Source organism: Rattus rattus, chromosome 1 (assembly GCF_011064425.1).
Source record: "Rattus rattus isolate New Zealand chromosome 1, Rrattus_CSIRO_v1, whole genome shotgun sequence".
NCBI lineage: Eukaryota > Metazoa > Chordata > Mammalia > Rodentia > Muridae > Rattus > Rattus rattus.
This window is the reverse complement of record NC_046154.1, coordinates 89,885,758-89,902,828: the sequence shown is the minus strand read 5'-3', so window position 1 is coordinate 89,902,828 and position 17,071 is coordinate 89,885,758. Positions and strand designations below refer to the sequence as shown.

General features: G+C 42.3%; 1 pseudogene; it reads right to left on the bottom strand.

The window, feature by feature from the left end:
• Positions 1 to 314: 314 nt before the first annotated feature.
• LOC116897435 lies at positions 315 to 15,564 on the bottom strand (annotated as a pseudogene).
• Positions 15,565 to 17,071: the final 1,507 nt, after the last annotated feature.

Sequence of the window (17,071 nt, the reverse complement as noted above, 5' to 3'; positions counted from 1 at the left end):
TCAAAAAGTGAAAACTAGCCTTTTTTCTTTCTACCAGCTGTAACATTTAAGGAAAAAGTGCCAGTGAAGACGTATAAAATTCTTCAATCTCATATACTCTTTATTTGGGGGTGCAGCATAACTTTATTGATGATATTCAATAGAGTAGGGAGGGCTCACTTGACCCCTCCTGTTATTACGGGGGTCTGGGATGGAATTGTGAAGGAGATGCTCAGTGTTGGGGGTCGAGTTGGGATGGGGACTCTTCAACAACTGAGGACCTCTCTCTTGCTCTCAGTATCCTTGCTGGTCTGGGGTGGGTGGTCCAGGGTTTCTTACTCCTTGGAGGCCATGTAGGCCATGAGGTCCACCACCCTGCTGCTGTAGCTGTATTCATTGTCATACCAGAAATGAGCTTTGCAAAGTTGTCATTGAGAGCAATGACAGTCCCAGCATCAAAAGTGGAAGAGTGAGAGTTGCTGTTGAAGTCACAGGAGACAACCTGGTCCTCAGTGTAACCCAGGATGCCCTTTAGTGGGCCCTTGGATGCCTGCTTCACCACCTTCTTGATGTCATCATACCTGGCAGGTTTCTCCAGGTGGCATGTCAGATCCACATGGATACATTGGGTGTAGGAACACAGAAGGTCATGCCAGTGAGCTTCCTGTTCAGCTCAGGGATGACCTTTCCCACAGCCTTGGCAGCGCCAGTGGATGCAGGGATGATGTTCTGGGCAGCCCTATGACCATTACTCCACAGCTTTCCAGAGGGGCCATTCACAGTCTTCTGAGTGGCAGTGATGGCATGGATTGTGGTCTTAAGCCCTTCCACAACGCCAATGTTGTCATGGATGACCTTAGCCAGGGGGACAAAGCAGTTGGTTGTACAGGATGCATTGCTGACAATCTTGAGTTAGAACTTGTTATATTTCTCATGGTTCATGCAAACCTATCACAAAACATGGGGGCATCCACATCAAAAGGTGGAGATGATGACTCATTTTGGTTCCCCCTTCAAGGGAAAAACCATCTGGTCTTCTCCATGGTGGTGAAAGAACAAAACTCCATGATTTATTCAGATGCTGAAACCAGCATCATCCCCATTTGATGTTGGAAAGAATAGGGAATTCGGGATACCTCCTGGAAGATGGTAAGACTTCCTGTTGATGACAAGCTTCCCATTCTCAGCCTTGACTGTGCCATTGTATTTCAATATAGGTAGAGTTCATACTGGACCATGTAGACAACAAAAGAGGTGAGGGGTCAATGAAGGGGTTGTTGAGTCAAAATCTCATTTGCCAGATGATATGAAGGCATTTGGATCCCAAAAACCTGAGAGAACTACTAAAGCTAAATCCATTCACACTGGGATAAAATTACCTTCACCATTTGTCAGGCAGAATGAGGTTGGTACCTGGTGAGATGTGGCTGTCTCTGGAACAGGGAGGAACAGAGAGCCCTCATATACTCTTGATGTGAACATAAACCAGCCTTTGTGAAGGAGAGCATTTGCAATGGTCTCAAAGCATTTCTACTGAATATCTATTTCTTAGTCTATCTCTTAGAAAAAATACCTGTGTATTGGATACACACAGTAAGGATCCCATTGTGGTCTGTTGTAAATACCCACATTTAGAGCTAGACAGTCATGCATGACAGAAAACTCTGACATGAAAATAAACATACATGGATTCATTTTCCTCTGTATAAAAAAGAAATCTGGGTTGGCCTTTGAGCTGATGTGGAGAGCCTGATTCTCTCTGTCCTTGGTACTGGACCTCTCAGTGCCTGAGGTCCAGCCATCACGGTCACGTCCATGTAACAGAGGAAGAGTACTTTAGGCCTTGTCACATGCACCTGCAGAAAGCTTCAAAAGAATGCTTTCAGCTGGGCATCCTCCCTACAGCTGTGATGGAAGGAACGGAAGGATAAAGGCTACGGGGAGGCGAACAGTTCTCTTCAAAAGAAGTTCAGAAAATTATATGTTTCTTTGTATGTTATCCCTGTACTTTGTAAATTATCCCTGAAAAAAACCATTAATCACAGGTATATATGGATATGAAGGATATAATTTCTAGCACATTGCACATGTCAGCATATAAATAAAGCCATAGAATCACTGTTAAAACCACATCCGATTGAATGTGACTACCTCGATATTACAGTAGCTAACACTCTCCATCTCCCAAACTCTGTAACAGTTGGAAATTTTCCATTATTTCTTTCCTCATATTCTGGTCCCTGGTCTTTCTAATGTGTGCTTTCTACTTGAAAGCTTACTGATCACCTTGCCACTGCTCAGCCACAACAATATGTAGAAAGGTGGAAAATTTAACTTCATGTGGTTATAGCCTAAAAGGCATTATTCTTATTCTTTCTCTTAATTATGGTTGTTGACACCAGGATGGTTAGAACACAAAAAGACACACTGTGCATTTTGACAAACACGGAACATGAAATGGACCCCCAAGTAAGAAGGAGGGGGCTCTGAAAACAGATGTGAGTACTCTCGAGGGCTGTGAACACTGGAAAGAGCAGACAGCACAGCCCATTATACTTCTGATTTCATTTTCATAGGTTTCTGCAAAGAAACTTGATTCCTTAACTAAATAAATGGAAATTATTAGTTTTAAAGCAGCCGTTGTTAATTCCTAGACCTCTTATGAGGTACATGTAAAAAAATCATAGCAATGAATGCTTATTTTAAGATTTAAAGTTGACAACACGCCCTATCCATTTGGTTATGAAAGCCGTGGACTTGGAGAGGACTTTTACCCAGTTGCTGATGTCATCAGCTCCATAGGGACACTGACGGTTTGCTGGCCTTGAGCTCACCATCCTCACACCTCTGCCTCCTGACTGACAGGATTCGACTTGTGTGACACCAGCCTGGATTTTCCCACTTATCTACACTCTGCTCTGTAGAGGGAAGTCACTGTGCTCAGGCCGTCTCAGAAGGATTACAGAGTTCCATTCTAGTTGTTCGACAGCAGAATGCCTGCAGAAAGTACTTGCAAAGGTCTATTTGTCTATTCTCCCCATTTTTAATATGTATTCACCCAGTTATTGGTACTAAGATGGACTGAGAAATATTTGTTTTATATTTTGGATTATAATCCAATACTATTCAATCCTACTGCATTTATTTTGGTGTCCAGGTTGCTCCAGGTTTGGTCACTGACTGCTTGCCTAGTTGGCTATTATGTCCCTTGGACATACCCCATTGCCCCCACCCCCTTTCTTTACTTTTACATACTACAGTGTGCTGCAGGTACAGCTTGTCGCCTCTCCATACCATACCTGTTCCAAGGAGCCTGGTTTTCTTTGTTGGAGAATGCATGAAAAAGTCACACAGGGCTTGACGATTCTTTTCTTCTTTTCTTTTCTTTTTTTATGCAGAAATTTTTCTCAGGATGAGAATTATTTTCAGAGTAACCTGGGGATCCACATGTGTGTTGAGACAATCTGGGTAGTCTGTCCATAAGGAGATGTCATTAAGTGATGCATGAAATTGCTGAGAAGGAACAGGCATTAGAATAAAGATAATGAAGTACTTTGGGAAATTGCAGATGCTGTGAGAAGTCCAGGAGCAAGTCCTCAGGACTAAAATCATGATGCTGTGTCATTGATGGTGAAGTGTTTCCATAGGCTCCTTCCTGTGTTGCAGGCGCGGTCCTCACTGGGGTCCTATTTTGTCAGGAGCTGGACACTATAGAAGGTGATGTTCCTGGGGAAAAGTAGGTCTTTTATAGTCTCTGCCCTCTTCCTTTTGCTCCTTGTTTTCTGACCAGCATGAAATGAACAGCTTTATTCCACTATACCTTCCTGCTGTGAAGTTCTGCTTCACTGTGGCCCGGAAACAGAGTCCAGATGACCATAGACTGTAAACCCTAAGACTGTGAACCAAAATAAATCTCATTTTGAAGTGATCTACAGATTCAATGCAATCCCATCAAAATACCAATCAATTCTTCAAAGAGTTAGACAGAACAATTTGCAAATTCATCTGGAATAACAAAAACCCAGGATAGCTAAAACTATCCTCAACAATAAAAAGGACTTCAGGGGGAATGCTATCCCCTGAACTCCTTTCCAGAGGGGCCATTCAGTATTACAGAGCAATAGTGATAAAACTGCATGGTATTGGTACATGGAGACAGACAGATAGACCAATGGAATGTACAGGAATTGAAGACCCAGAAATGAACCCACACACCTATGGTCACTTGACTTTTTGACAAAGGAGCCCAAACCATCCAATGGAAAAAAGATAGCATTTTCCCCAAATGGTGCTGGTTCAACTGGGAGGTCAACATGTAGAAGAATGCAGATCGATCCATGCTTATCACCCTGTACAAAGCTTAAGTCCAAGTGGATCAGGACCTCCACATCAAACCAGACACACTCAAACTAATAGAAGAAAACTAGGAAGCATCACACTGGAACATTTGGGCACTGCAAAAAAATTTCCTGAACAAAACACCAATGGCTTATGCTCTAAGATCAAGAATCGACAAATGGGATCTCATAAAACTACATAGCTTCTGTAAGGCAAAGGACACTGTGGTCAGGACAAAACGGCAACCAACAGATTGGGAAAAGATGTTTACCAATCCTACAACAGATAGAGGCCTTATATCCAAAATATACAAAGAACTCAAAAAGTTAGACCATGAAAGGGAGACAAATAATTCATTTTCCCTATAAAAAAAATGGGGTTCAGAGCTAAACAAAAGAATTCACAGCTGAGGAATGCCAATGGCTGAGAAACACCATGTAAAAGAAATGTTCAACATCTTTAGTCATCAGGGAAATGCAAAAAAAACAACCCTGAGATTTCACCTCACACCAGTGAGAATGGCTAAGATCAAAACTCAGGGTGACAGCAAATGCAAAAGAGGATCGGAGAAAGAGGAACACTCCTCCATTGTTGGTGGGTTGCAGACTGAAAAACAACCATTCTGGAAATCAGTCTGGAGGTTTCTCATAAAATTGGACATTGAACTGCCTGAGGATCCAGTTATACCTCTCTTGGGCATATACCCAAAAGATGCCCCAACATATAAAAAAGACACGTGCTCCACTATGTTCATCGCAGCCTTATTTATAATAGCCAGAAGCTGGAAAGAACCCAGATGCCCTTCAACAGAGGAATGGATACAGAAAATGTGGTACATCTATACAATGAAATATTACTCGGCTATCAAAAACAACGACTTTTGAAACACGAAAGAGGCAAATGGTTGGACCAGATGGAAAATATCATCCTGAGGAGCTAACCCAATCACAGAAAGACATACATGGTATGCACTCACTGATAACTTCTGATTTATTTTTATAGCCCAAATGCTTGAATTACCCTAGTTGCCTAGAACAAATGAAACTCAAGACGGATGATCAAAATGTGAAGGCTTCACTCCTTCTTTAAAAGGGGAACAAGAATACCCTTGGCAGGGAGGATAGAGAGGCAAAGTTTAGAGCAGAGACTGAAGGAACACCCATTCAGCCTCCTGCCCCACATGTGGCCCCATACATATAGAGCCACCCAATTAGACAAGATGGATGAAGCAAGAAGTTGCAGACCGACAGGAGCCTGTGGATGTAGATCGATCCTGAGAGACACAGCCAGAATATTCAGCAAATACAGAGGACTGAGAAATATTTGTTTTAATGCCAGCAGCAAACCACTGAACTGAGAAGGTTTGGACCTTGCTTGAAGGAATCAGAGAATGAACTGAAGAGCTTGAAGGGGCTGAGACCCCATATGTACAACAATGCTTTGTTAGAGAAGCAACCAGAGCTTCCAGGGACTAAGCCTTCTTTTTCTTTTACCTGCAAAGACATACATGGACTGACCCTGGACTCTGACCTGAGACAATCTGGGTAGTCTGTCAATGAATATCCTAGTAAGAGCACCAGTGGAAGGGAAGCCCTGGGTCCCTAAGACTGAACCCCCAGTGAACTAGGGACTGTCGGGGAGGCTGGCAATGGGGGAGGGTGGGGAGGAATACCCATAAGGAAGGGGGGGAGGGAAGGGGATGTTTGTCCGAAAGGGAAAGGAATAACACTGGTGAAATGTACATAAGAAATACTCAAGTTAATAAAAAAAAAAAAAAAAAGAAAAAAAAATATCAATAAAAGGTAAAAAAACTCTAAAAAAAAAATCTTTTTTGAATTATTTTTCTTAGGCATTTGTCATGGTAATGACAAGTCTGACTAACATAGATTGTATATTTTCTTTATTTACATTTCAAATGTTATCCTCTTTTCTGGTTTCCCCTCTGGAAACTCCCTATCCCACCTCACCCCTACTCCCTCCCACCTCCCTACCCTGTCATCCCTATACACTGGGGCACTGAGCCTTCACAGGGCCAAGGGCCTCTCCTATTGATGCCTGACAAGGCCATCCTCTGATACATATGTGGCTGGAATCATGGGTCCTTCCATGTGTACTCTTTAATTGGTGGTTTAGCCCCTGGGAGCTTTTGTGTATGTATGGGGTCTGGTTGGTTGATATTGTTGTTCTTCCTATGGATTGCAAACTCCTTCAGCTCCTTTAGTCCTTTCTCTAACTCCTCCACTGGGGACCCCGTTTCCAGTCCAATGGTTGGCTATGAGCATCTGCCTCTGTATTTATCAGGCTTTGGAAGAGCCTGTAAGGAGAGCTATATCAGGCTCCTACCAGCAAGTACTTGGCATCCTTGGCAATTCTTTTTACATGTACTACTTTGTCAGCTCAGCTGCTCATGGGAGGCATTTCTTTCATTCATTATAACTTTTTATTTTACTTTTTAATACATTAATTTAACTTGTTAAGCTGTATTCATTTTATTTAAAAACTTGAGAATTTTATGTGCGAGTATTGTAATTACATAATTTCCACCTCTCTGTCCCTCCAACTCTTCCCTTGTCTCAACAACGCTGTCTCAAGTTGTGGACCTTTTGTTCTCTGACTATTATTGTTTTATCCACATGCATGCATATAGTTTTTGAAGGTGAGTCCATAACCATCATGTCAGGGACTATGGCAGCAGGCAGGCAGGTATGGCATGGAAGTCTTATATCCTTATCCACAAGCATGAAGCAGAGGGAGCTAACTGGAGTGGCATGAGCTTTTAAAGCCTCATAGCTTACCCCCAGTTGACACACCTTCGCCAACAAGGCCACACCTCCTAATCCTTCCCAACAGTTCCTCCCTTTGGGCACTACATATTCAAGAATATGAGCCTATGAAGGCCATCTCATTCAAATCACCATAGCATCCATCCACTTTATTTATTTATTTTTTTGAGACAGGGTCATTCATTGGCCTGGAGCTCACTGATCAGATTAGCCTGGTTAGCTATTGACTGCAGGGGTCATCTTATCTCCACTTTCTCAGTGCTGGGATTATGGAAATAGGCTACAATGCCTAATGTCTGTGGTCATTTTGTTGTTGTTTTGTACTTTTGTAGTTCTAAGGCTTGAACTCTGGTCTTTATGCATGTGCAGCAAACATTTGAGAGTTTATGTAGCCCTGGCAGGCCATTTCTGATCAGCAACTTTAAAGAGCATCTATCATTGTTCAATTATTCTCTGTAATCTTTACAATATTCCTGAAGACAAATCACTACATAGAATGATTATTTTTTCTGGGACCAGTAGATGGATTATAGTTTGGGGTGAGTAAACACTTATGTTGGGGTTAATGGTAATCTTTACATCTTATAGCCCAGCATTTCCTAGAGGCACAGGCAAGATCAGTGTATTTGAACCATATTCTTCTACACTGTGAAGAGAGGATGCTCCTCTTCTGATGACAGCTAAACTATATGGAGTGAGGGAAGAGAGTGCATTTGAGGGGTCCTGGCTAGATTGGAAGAGAACGGTGGAAACTTCCTTTGGGCCTCACTCATGCACATGCAGTTTGGGTTCAATTTTCACTTTGCTTCTCTGGACTGACATATGGAGAAAGCATCACTTTTGGAGAGAATTAAGGGTGATCCCAGGGCAGATGAGGCTCATGCTGGGTTCTGGATGCTGCTTCTATGCTATCCGGCCAATGCCAATTGGGAGAGGGTGATGTGCAGAGAAGAGATGGCATAGAAAGCATCACAGGGTAAGGCTCCAAAGCTTGAAGGTACATCTGAGTGCTGGGAGCACTCCTGGTTTATTGATTCCCCTGTGGGAATAAAGGACATCAACAGCATCAGGACAGGTCCTTTTATCTCCTTCCAGGAAGAAGCCTGGATGGCAGAGAGCTATCCTGGGGACCCTCATCATCACAAGCCATATAGAATAGATAACCGAGACCCAGTAGGCCCTCAAGACCACAGAGGAGAGGGGAACCTGAGTCTCCCGGGGCACTATCCAGATCTAGGTCAGGCCTGACATTTCTCAATAGACACCCAGAGGCCAGAGCCTGCATTGGATGTGCTTTTTCTTCCATATTACCCTACCAGTCTCCCCTCTCAGAACAGAATATGGCGAGTGTAGCCAACAGCATCCAGTGGAGTTGAAAGAGACAGTTGCAGGTAAAATCCCCGAGACACTGTTGATTAGGGAATTAAAAACTTCTAGTGAGTCCCCAGGTTCAAACAGTGGTTGGCATAGAGAACGTGTTCAATCATGTTTGAGTGAATAAACCACAGGGGCAAGGGTATGAACAGGGACAGAAGGTTAGATTTAGGGAGAAAGGGCTTGGCACTCTCTATGCTCTCTTCCTTTTGATGGCTCGCTCAACCCTTATCCAAAGTCCCTCTTCTCTTCCTGGCATAAAGCTGATGTCCCCTTGCATGTTCATGTGGAGGATTGTATAGATGCAGCCTCAGGGTGAGGAGCGCCTCACACCTGCTCAGCCTTCACAGAGGCTTTCTGTCTGCTTGCCTCATGGCTTGAACAACGCAACGGTATTCATTTTAAGTCAAACAAAGGAGATTCCATCTGCAATTCCTTTGCTAGACTTTGACATCTATTGGCTGGGACTGGTTTTATCCTTTCCGACCAGAATGTGGTGTGGAGCAACAGTCAGGCGCGTCCTCTAGGATCAGTGTTCAAACTTGCTTGCTACGGGTGTAACTTCTGGGAAGTTACTCTTGATAAACGTGAGATTTTAAAACTTAAGTATTTTATTTAATGTTCATGCCTACATCTAATTTATTTAGATCCAACCCACCACCCTCTTTCCCTCCAGTTTCTTGTATTTTACCCCTCTATACCTCACAATTTCACCTTTTCTCTTTCTCTTTCTCTTTTCTTTTTCCCCCTCTCTCTTTCCCTCCCTCCTTTCCTTTTCTCCTCCCTCCCCTCATCTTTCCCAACTTCCTTTCCCCTATTCCACGCCACTCCATTTTTTTGAGGCATGGTCTCATGTATCTTAGGCTAGCTTTAAACACTTCCAGCAAAGCCACACCCTAGCCCTTATCCTTATGTGTTTTATTGACCTATCTTCTCTTGTGCCCGTTCTGCTGTTGACACGTACAAAATGTTTTAATTCAAATAGATTTTCTACTTCTAGGCTTGCTTGGTTCCTTTCCACAGATTGTTCTATGTTGAAATTCTTTATCCTTCCAATTATTCTTTTATTTACCCCAAAATACTAAAACTGTCTCGTCAAATCTTTACCCATAAATTCAATATATGAATGTCTTTGAATCTATTTTTTTTGTCCATTTAAAATTTTTTTCATGTGACATCAGGCACTGGATGTGGAAGTGGCAGAAGCTGCATGACATTACCTTCCTCCAAAATGGATTGCATTTTCTTTTGAAAGAACTGGTGAAACACCTTGACACTGTCAAAGCCTGATTTTATTCCTTATTTGAGCTTGTCCAGTTCAAGGTTGTCTTTACTTCCAATGCACACCCTTTATTCTGAGGTAGTTCCTGGCCGTTGATGACTGCTGCCACCGGTAGTGGGGTTACTGCCAGGAGAAGCAGAGGATTCCAGTAGTCGCTGCCAGTTAAATCCCAGAATGATAACCCTCCAGGTGCTTAAAGTCTTATGACTCTGGCTACTAAAGCCTTAAAATAATCTGGCTTATGGATTTTTCGGTGATCTCACATTATTCAGGATTTCAAAAACAGGTCAGTGTCTTACCATTTTGTGTTTTAGGGAGGAAACATTCATCTGGTGGGAATTCTATGCCATTTGAATCCATGAGAATTTTTGCTCTGCCTTTAAAGACTGCATTGTCTAGCACATGGCATATTTTTTATAGCAATCCTGGATATACCAAGGGAGTCTTAAGTTTCATCTATCATCTTTTTTCTTTTTTCTTTCTTTCTTTTTTTTTTTTTTTTTTTCTTTCTTTCTTCCTTCCTTCCTTCCTTTTCTTATCTAATATCTATCTATCTATCTATCTATCTATCTATCTATCTATCTATCTATCTATCTATGATTGATCTATGTAGTTATCCTGTATGTATGTATGTATAATCTATATATTTATCTATCATTCATCTATTTTTTTACTTTTTTTCTTTCTATCATCTTAGTCTATCTATCTGTATGGTTAATTGGGGTCCCTTGTCTGCTTCCACCACAGGGCATGGTTATTTGGGAAGGCAGGATGCAGGAAGTTTGACCTTGCTTACCTCATGCTGTCACCATCACCAGGAGGGTGTTGGGCTGTAGGAAGCCATAGGACACGGAATTGTGAACTGAGTGCACCCCTGGAGCTGGCTCAGGAGTCCCTGGGCCTGCAAGGAGGCCTGAGCCACTGGGTTCTCAGGCTCTTGGGCATCCAGGTGGCACTGGAAGCCAGAGAAAAGCTGAGAATGGAGTGGGGGCCCGTAGGGCTCGATCTAGGCCCTGGCTGAGGGAGAAAGTGGTTGGGGGGCTCCAGCTGGTCCCGCGGGGATCGAGTCCTAGGCTTAAAGGCAGAGGGCTTCAGGCTTGGTGGCTGTGGCTGGGAGCGAAGCCTTCTACGGAAGATTAAATGGTGGCTCTGTAGGCGAAAGCCTTCTCTGTGTCTCCCCATGGTGAATCCAGATAAAAAGAGACAGTTCATGGTTTTAAGGCATTTATTATCATGGTGGAAAGTGGATGAATAAAAGCATACTCCATTTCTCAGAGTGGGCCTGAGATTAAATAGCTTTTGCAGGGAGGAGTGTCTGGGAAGGAAAGTTAATTGGTTAAGTGTACTGGCCTTTAGGTACCTCATTATGATGGAAATCTGTCTTGAGCCTACGTGACCTGTGGTCACATCCTCCACATGTGGAGGGGTGTGAGGCATTGCCCTTACATGACTGGTGGCCACAAATTTATGGAGAGCTGGTGATAGGGGCCTGGTTTCCCGGGAGTCAGGGGAAATACCTACTGTACTTTTGGGTCACTGGGGTTTCTAGCTTTACCTCAACCAGGAACCAGGGTGCCTTTCACGGTCCCACATCTGTATGTCTGTCTGTCTGTCTGTCTATCTATCTATCTATCTATCTATCTATCATCTATCTATCTATCTCTATCTATCTATCTATCTATCTATCTATCTATCTATCTATCAGTCATCTACCTACCTATCATCTGTCCACCTACCTACCTATCATCTGTCCATCTCTATATATACATAATATCACATCTTGTACCACATGACTCAATTTTCTCAATTCAACAATAATTTATACTTCTCCTTACAGATAACATATATGTCCTATTTTGTTTAAAAGACATCTATTAATATTATCTTTCCACATATACAATAGTTTTGATATTGATGTAATGTCTCAGAAGTTCACATTTTTCACCATTATGAATGGCACTACAATGAACACATATGTCATTGAGGATTTTCCAGTGGTTAGCAACAGCTAATATTTGAAAGTAACTGTAGAGCGTTATTTTCAATGTGTTAAATCATTTAATGTACACAACAAATCTACAAGAAAATGGCCATTTAAAGTTGCTTATTTGCCTCTAGAAAACTTCCCCAGACCACACAAACACAGAGGTGAAATGTGTGAGGGATCAGCCTCAAATAAGGCAGGATGTCATTTGGTCTGTTTTTACTAATTGTAGTTGATTAACTTTGCACAGGCAATTTGATGTATTTGGAGCACATTGAATTTGTTAACTGTTGCTAGCTAAAATAGTACAAAAACTCTCTAAATTTTGGTGCCTTACTCTAGTAGATTCTTATGTTTTACTTACTCAAGGTCTGATGGGAGTGAAGTTCTTCTTCTGTGCCAAGATCCAGGAAGTCAGGTTAAAACAAGTCACTGTGATCAATACTTAGCTTCCAGGGCTCTTCTGATATGACATGACATGGAAGGGAGACAGAGATATAGAGACAGAGATATAGAGATATAGAGATAGAGAGATAGGGATAGATCGAGATAAAGAGATAGAGAGATAGAAACAGACAAATAAACAGACAGATATGTAGTTTTCTATAGAAACAATACTTCTTTAGGTAGGACTCAAACTTATAGTCATACGGAGTAGAGAACACATGTTTGTCCAAGCCTTGCTGGTTTTAGCTAGGTTGGTTTTCTTCTACTCTACATAAAATATCGATAATAATTTCATTCTTATAGTTTGTGTTAGGATGGGATGAGATGCCAAATGGAAAGTTTCTATAAAGCAGTGAAAGGTGTTTGTTGATTTCTTCATATTTAAGATAAAACACTGTATTTATTTATACATGGACGTGTACTCATATGCACACATGCTTATGCTGTAGTTTTCATGTGAAGGCCAGAGGATAACTTGTGGGAGTCAATATTCTCCACCCACCATGTGGGCCCCGGATATTAAACTTTGGTTATTGAGCTTGGCAGCAATTACTAAGCCACCACCATGCCAGCCCTGTTTCCTCACATTTTAATTTGTTCTTTTCATTTGGGCCTTACACACAAACTCCACTATGTGACTGCTTCAGCACTGGGTTTTCCACTGTGTATGGTGTAGTGATGGACCTATAGTACATCCAGTGGTTGATCAGGTTTGTGCAGAGGGTCAGAAGGTTGAGGCCTGAAGACTCCAAGAGTAGAGAAGTGACAGGCACTGGGTGAAGTAGGCCCAGCTATGAGCATAGACATGATGGTGACATGTTACTTCTGTTTTGTATGAGGGTTTGAAGAAGCCTGGGCCAGTGGACATCGCTGTGCTACCAAGACCACAGCTGCCACAGAACTGTATGAGCTGAGGCCTAGAGAGTAGGTGGGGAAATACTACTCTTCCTGATGCTACCTTCCTACATACAGCAACCACTAACCATGGACAAAGGACTGGCAATTTGTGTAGTGAAGATAAAGGAAGTTCAGGTCCTAACTGCCTGCTGGGGAATTTGAGGTGAATAGAGATGACCATGGGTGACAGCACTTGGATTTTCTTTTACTGTGGAAGTGGGAGCTCTACAAGAGATATAAAGAAATTCAGCTTAGTGCTGGTCTTGTGAGTTTGACCTGTTGGTGTCCCATTAATTTTATGGGAGTCTGTTTTTACTAATTGTCAAGAGGGGTCAGGAGAGATGGCTCAGCACTTAAGAACATTAAATATTATTTTGGGAATATCTGGGGTTCCATCCCAGCACCCACAAGGCAACTGATAACTCTCTATACTCCCACTTCCAGGAAACCTGACACCCTCTTTTGTCCTCCTTGGGCACTGGATATAATATAGGTATAAATACAGATAAAACCCTTATATACATAAAGTAAAATTATCATTATTATGTTTAAAGAGTTGTGAAGAAAGGGCTAAGGAAATGGCTAAGGTGGTAAAGTGCTTCTTGCAGATGCAGGAGAACCTGCGTTCCATCCCAAGTACCTGTCAGGTCCAAAGAAAACTTCATTTCCCCAATTTCTGGTAGCTGGACAAAAGCCAGCATTTCTCAGGAAGTGGTGAAGCTGATTCCTCTCTACCAAAAAGAATGCCATTTCCCTTATTATTTGCAGAAGGACAAATGAGCAGACTTAATCTATGGTGCCTACCACCATTCCAAAGTACAAGATGGCCTCCAGGCCCCTCAGTATCAGAAGTGCCTGTTCTGCATTTCAGAGTCCGTGCTGGCATCCTAGCTCTTTCAGCTCTTCTTACCCCTCCCCTCCCTAAATTTCTAAGTCTCATAGGATCCCCTCCTGCTACTCATCTTTATGACTTGCTCTTTGGCTGTTTGCTCTTCATCTCTGCCTTTTGCCCACACCATTCTCCTCTTTTGCTCTCCCTTCCGCTCCCTCTCACTTCCTCTATACTCTGCGACTACCTCCTGGTCAGGTCCACTCTGCTGGCCATGTTCACGATACCATTTCGCATCTCTTCTCTAGGCTCTTCTAGCTGTTCTCTCTCTTATTTCTATAATAAAACCCTTCCCCTTAACCATACCATAGAGCAATCATGTCATCAGTTTATGCAGTCCCCATGTATAAAAAACTGGGCATGGTGGCACATTCTTGTGACCTTAGCACTGGTGAAGTGGAGACAAGGGGATTCTTAGAGCTTACTGGCCAGTTGGCCTGGACTAATTGGTGAGTTCCAGACCAAGTGAGAGACAATGTTTCAAAAAATAAGATGGATGCCTCTTGAAGACCACACTCAGGGTTGATCTTTCCTTCTGCATGGATACATGTGCTCATGTACCCCCTACAAAATGTGGATGATTCCATCCATAACAGTGACAACAACAGCAACAGCAACAACAACAACAATACACATACACACACGCACACACATATGCACACACACACACACACACACACACACACACACACACACACACGCACGCACATGCACACATACAGTTGGAGGGTCTTTTCTTAGTACCACTTTTTCCTGACTTTATGGCCCTTCAACTCACAGACCATGCCTTTATTAATGTTATTAAATGTTATTATCTGTATTGCTAGGAAGGCACAATGGTATAGGAATAACACTGGGGTTTAAAGATGCTTTTGTTTTGAGTTTATAACATAACATAACTATATCATTTTTTTTTACTTCACTCTTCCACATACCCTTCTTTGTTCTCTTTCAGATTCATGGTCTCTGTTTTTCACTGATTGTTGTTACTTACACATATGCACACACATACATATTTCAAAATGCATAGATACACCCTACAGTCTGTGTACTGTTACCTGTGTGTATGTTTCAGGCTTGACTATTTAGATGAATAATCAACTTGTGCTCTTCTCTGGGGAAGGCTGTTCCCTGTGCTCTCTGCAGTCTTTAGCTACCTGTAGGGTTTGGGTAGGGCTAAGGCTTCATAGGCTTTCTCCCTTCCCCTTCAGTATGTCTATGATTGTCCTTGTTCAGCTTACATAACATAGGATACTGAAGATGGTATCTCTTTATCCCCTGAACTAAACTCCCTTCCTCTGTGGGGCTTTATAGATCTGAGAGTGATTCTGCCATGCAGTCAATTGCTTAAGCCAAAAATATGCATGATGCTTACATTTCTTTTCTTGTAGCCTCTACATTCTATCATTTGCCAATATGTATTTAAAATATTTACAAGGCTCTTCCATGCCTCCATCAGTCTGCCAATGCTTTAGTCCAGGCCACTGTTACCTTACCTTTCCCCCATATTAGAAGCAGCCTACAGGTTTCTCCAACTCTTACCTTGCTCCTGAGTATAGCCATAGATCTTTTCAAATTGGAAAGCAAACATAGTTCTTCTCTTTTGAGCATGTCTGAAGTTCTCATGGCCTTCTAGAGAAAGCCCAAATTCATTCAGATGCTCTAAGGGGGCACCTTGTGTCTGGACCAACCTCTTCAGTCTTGTGCCCTTTGATTTTCTTCTCATCTCTGGTTTCTGAGACTCACTGCATACTCCTGAACCCCCATCTCTCTGCCAGAATAACTTCTTCTCAGGATAACTTGGAGGTTCAGTGCCCTTTCTGCAAGGAAACTAACTTTGGGCTACTTCTTTCCATTTTGGAGAGGATCACCATGATTAACCACCAGTTAGATCCCATTCCCATAACAAAAAGAGACAATCTTGGCTTACAACCAGCCATTAGGCTGATCCTCTTATCGAAGAACAGGCCTCTAATGGGGGCAGCACTGGTCACAACCATCATTAAGTCCTGGCCTTCCATTAAGTTCCCTGTGCTCTTATCAGGAAAAGCATAATTCTTCCAAGTGGACAAGATGTCCCTGGATAAAACTATTTGAAAAGAATGGCATTGGTGTAGTTAAGATGCAATTCTGATAGTATCTTTTCTCTATAAATCTCCCACCTGCCTGAGTGGCCAGACATACAGTCTCCTGTCTCTACTTAAATTGTCCAAAGTGTAAGCTGGGCCTGGGACCTGAGAGAGATTTAAGGAGACAATATATAGGTTATGTATAAACCTAACATCTATATAAATTAGTAAAGATTTCAACTCATGGCTGGTTCCTCTTTGAGCATTATCCAGAACTGGACGCATACCATTATTAAAGAGTTTTTTCTTTGTTGTTTTTCCCTGAGTGGGTGGAAAGAATTCTCACTGAGGAAGACTTTCTCTGCCTCAGCACTAATTGGAATTTGTGGGTTCCTGAAAAAGGGGAAGAGGACATGAAGTGTGGGGAGGGACCCAGAATGAGTTGGAGGGGGATTTAGGAGCAGTTGCAGAGAAACTGGGGTGGGATGGTGGTGGATATGGTCATACTTCACTATACACATGTTAAATTCTCAAAGATTAAAAGTAAATAAAATCAAAGTGACTTTAACTATAGACAGCTCCTTGTGTGAATGGGGTTCCTAGTTGATACAAGGACAGAAACCATTATAAAAATGGTTGGAATCCAAATGAGGTTGGGAGTGTCGCACCTTGATGAAATACAGCCTGAGAAGGCCATGAAAGGAGGGTCCCCGTGTACTGACGCCTGAAAAACAGGAATTACCACAAAAGTGCTGAATTTCCAGCCTTGCACAAAGATAATTCTATAAGGATCCCTGCCCAGGCATTTCCTGTACTCATTTAGCCTCAGGACACCTTCACTATTGATCCTGGTAGTCAGGGATAATTGTTTCAAAACAACTTACATAAGCTTTCTTGGGGTTTTCTTTAAAATTTTTGGTTTTCCACTGTTTCCTTGAAATCACCCACCATTTTCTCTGGTACTGCTGCTCCATACTACAGTTGTGGGACTAGAGGTATGATAGAGCCCTGGCAGGGATGTGAGTAGGA